The sequence below is a fragment of the Loxodonta africana genome, chromosome 1, assembly GCF_030014295.1.
Source record: "Loxodonta africana isolate mLoxAfr1 chromosome 1, mLoxAfr1.hap2, whole genome shotgun sequence".
In the NCBI taxonomy this organism is placed as follows: Eukaryota; Metazoa; Chordata; class Mammalia; order Proboscidea; family Elephantidae; genus Loxodonta; species Loxodonta africana.
The window spans coordinates 19,901,351-19,904,965 of NC_087342.1; the positions used below are offsets into that span (position 1 = coordinate 19,901,351).

A 3,615-nucleotide genomic window follows, 5' to 3' on the forward strand; every position below is an offset into this window, starting at 1 on the left:
TATTTTTAAATGAATGTGTATTTAAATTTATTTCTATACTCCTCATTTGTCTTTGTCAGGCCATCATCTCCTCCCCAGAAATAAGGCCCATGTGTTCATCTTCTCTGGGTGGCTAACTGCCTAACACTTAATCATTACTGAAAAAAATACCTTTTTTTTTCTTTTTTTTGGTGAATACATGGTGTGATAGTTGGATAATGGAGGGAAAGAGATTCCAAGACCAGGGGTCAGTCCAGCATTTCTATGTAGGAAAGGCTTGTGTGGAAAACTGGTGATGATGGAGGCGGGGTATGCATGTCTAGTGATTTGTTCTGAGATAATCTTTGCTAAATAGGCCTTCTTTTTTACGTATTTATTTGAGATGGCTGGGGTAGAGAGTAAATGATGACGATTCTTAGGGAGCAAAATCTATCAAGTTACCCTTGGCTGTACCATCATCCCAAGATGAAAGAATACCCCTGGGCAGTGAAGGTTGGAAGCGTTGTCTGGAATGGGAGGAGACATCAATCTCTTCACACTCATTTACTGAGCGCTGTGCTCCTTGGAAACTCTATAGGGCAGTTCTACTCTGTCCTGTAGGGTCGCTATGAGTCAGAATCAACTCGGCTGCAACGGGTCAATGGGACAAGCAAAGCCTGGCAGTAGGGGCTGAGGAGGAGTCGCCAATAAGGAGAGTGGGCTCCAGAGACTGCAATGGGAAGAGGGCCATTCCTTACGATGCTCAAAGGAAAACTAAGAAGACAGACAAGTTCATCATGAAAAATTAAATACCACTTGGACAGTGAAACAAGACAATACAAATAGATACGACACAGGCGCTGTTACAGGTAGACTCAGAGGCCAAGAAGGAATACGGCAGAAAGCCTCTGCTCTGAATCGAGGCAATTTATTATCCACTCAGTTTTCAGCAGCACAGTCACACAAAGAGTGATGGATGGGAAGACAGAAAGGGAAATAAATGAAGGCATTAGATGGAGTTGCGATAAATAGAACCAGTGATTGATGAGAGAAAGAATGGAAAATCAAAAGACATATGAGAAAATAGATGACTGAGAAATTATGGGAAGAGAGGGCTAAAGGGAGGGAGTGAAGGGAGAGAGGGAATAAAAGAGAGATCTTTCAGCCAGACCTCAGGTTGTGCCCTCTTCATCCTTTCAAACCAGCACTGTTCCTACGTATACTCCCCAGCCTTGTTTGGGGCTCCAGAAAGTCAGGCATGGCCCCTGTGCCAGGTGTGTGGCCCCAAGAGCCTTCCCCTTCTCCTCACAGCACAGGTCTCCTGTCAGGTCTTGAGAATAAGGTCTCACCAGAACCCTTCATCGTCCTAGGAGATGCTGTAGTCTTGGGGACCTCTCCGTTCTATTTGATTCCCCATTTCTGCCTTCCTTCCTCTACCTCTGCACAAGTTCCCATGCCCACAGAATCCTGAAATGCCCACTTGGGGGTCAAGGAGCCAAATCAGTCTTTGCCTCTTCCACAAATGAGGGCAATGCCATCTTTCATTTTGGGAACAGGATGTGACAGGACCAAGATCCCTTCCAGAGGCGAAAATTAAAACAAGAGATTATAAAGGAAAGTGTATAGGAAAGGAAAAAGCACTCTAGAAATATAATGACAGTAGAATGAGACATGTTAATGGGGTCAGCATTTGGCTCCCAAGTTGCTCTTAAAATATTGAAGCACTTAACAAGAAGAGTGAAATTAAGTAGGTATGTATTTATTTCTTCAGATAGAAATCAGTACAAAGGCCTAAAATAAATTGACCAGAGATTGAATAATATTAAAACTTAATATAATGAGAGTTTGATATTTATATATATATTTTTTCTGGTGGAATGGGAAGAGGGCTGGACTGGAGTCAGGAGACCCTATTCTACCAACTCTGAATACTCTTGGAGAGCCCATTCCCCTCCCTGACTACAGTTTCTCTGCCTTTCATAACAAGGGATTGGTCAGGAAACCATTTCCAGAGTCCTTCCAGTTCTGCTGTTCTGTCTCAGAACAAAGAAAGGGGGTAAAAAGTGATTCTGTCTCTCATTTGCAAGGATGATCACCTCTGGTGGGACCCAACACAGGCATCCTTATGCTAGTGTTGCCAATTCAGTAGCACATTCACTGCACCCAAGCCAAAATTGGGAAAAATATGTTGTTAACTGCTGTCAAATTGGCCCCCAACTCATAGGGGTCCCATGAACAATGGGATCAGGCCATTGTGATCCACAAGTTTTTCACGTCTTAGTCTGGAAGCTCTGCTGAAATCCATTCAAACAGCAGAGCAACATACAAGCCTCTACTGACAGATGGGTGCATTGGTTGGGAATCGAACCCAGGCCTCCTGCATAAAAGGCAAGAATTCTATCACCGAACCACCAATGCCCCTGGGGAAAATACAGGACTGGCAAAACTGAAGTGAGATGGAGAGACGGAAATGCAAACAGACCAGAGGAAAAATCCAGTCAGGAGGAGAATTTACAGTTTTTCACCAAATGCTTTCCTCTGAACAAGAACACAGGAATTAACTACATAGGGCAAGATGGCCCAGTGCTAGGGCTCCCCAGGATTTTCAGTTTCAGGATCCCTCCTTCTGATTGTAGTTGTATTTTAGTATCAATGCATAGAGAATATGCATACTTACAAAAAGCTACATGGAACTCTAAGATATTCAGCTAAATTTGTATTAAAACAGTACTTACATTAATTTGAAAAACCATAGTAATTTATGTCTGTTGTTATTGGTTGCCTTCAAGTCACCTCTGACTCATGGCAGCCTTATGGATGACAGAACAGAACATTGTTGGTATGTTTGAGCTGACTGTTATGGCCACTGTGTCAATCCACCTCGTGGAGGGTGTTATGAATTGAATTATGTCCCCCCAAAATATGTATCAACTTGGCTAGGCCATGATTTCCAGTATTGTGGTGTTGTCCTCCATTTTGTGATCTGATGTAATTATTCGCTGTTTTGTGATGTGTTGTAAATCCTAACCTCTGCCTGTGGTTATAATCCCGTTTTTGAATGGGTTATGTTTGTTATGTTAATGAGGCAGGATTAGGATGTATCTTGAATCAATCTTTTTTGAGATGCAAAAGAGATTAAGTAAGCAAGCTAAGTAGTAGGGATGGGAGAAGACAGATGCCAAGTCAAGTAAAGATTGCCCAGGAGCAGAAGCTCAGAAGATACAAGGACCTTCCTCCAGAGCCAACACAGAGTGAAAGCCTTCCCCCTAGAGCCAGCACTCTGAATTCAGACTTCTAGCCTCCTGAACTTTGAGAATATAAATTTAAGCCATTCACTTGTGGTATTTCTGTTAGAGCAGCACTAGATAACTAAGACAGAGGGTTTTCTTCATTTTAACTGGTACTCCACCTTACCAAACATGATGTCCTTCTCTAACAGTTAATCTTTCCCGATGACGTCTCCAAAGTAAGCAAGACTAAGTCTTGCCATCCTCCCTTCTAAGAAGCATTCTGGCTGTACTTCCTCCAAAACTGATTTGTTTATTCTTCTGGCAGCCCATGGTATATTCAATATTCTTCACCAACACCACAATTCAAGTGCGTCAATTCTTTTTTATCTTCCTTTTTCATTGTCCAGCTTTCGCATACATATGAAGA

The 3,615-nt window shown here is 42.4% G+C and overlaps 1 non-coding gene across 1 annotated transcript; it reads right to left on the minus strand.

The window, feature by feature from the left end:
- Nucleotides 1–2,305: 2,305 nt before the first annotated feature.
- TRNAK-UUU (transfer RNA lysine (anticodon UUU)) lies at nt 2,306–2,376 on the minus strand. The gene has a single exon. It is a non-coding gene; the product is annotated as a tRNA-Lys (tRNA).
- Nucleotides 2,377–3,615: the final 1,239 nt, after the last annotated feature.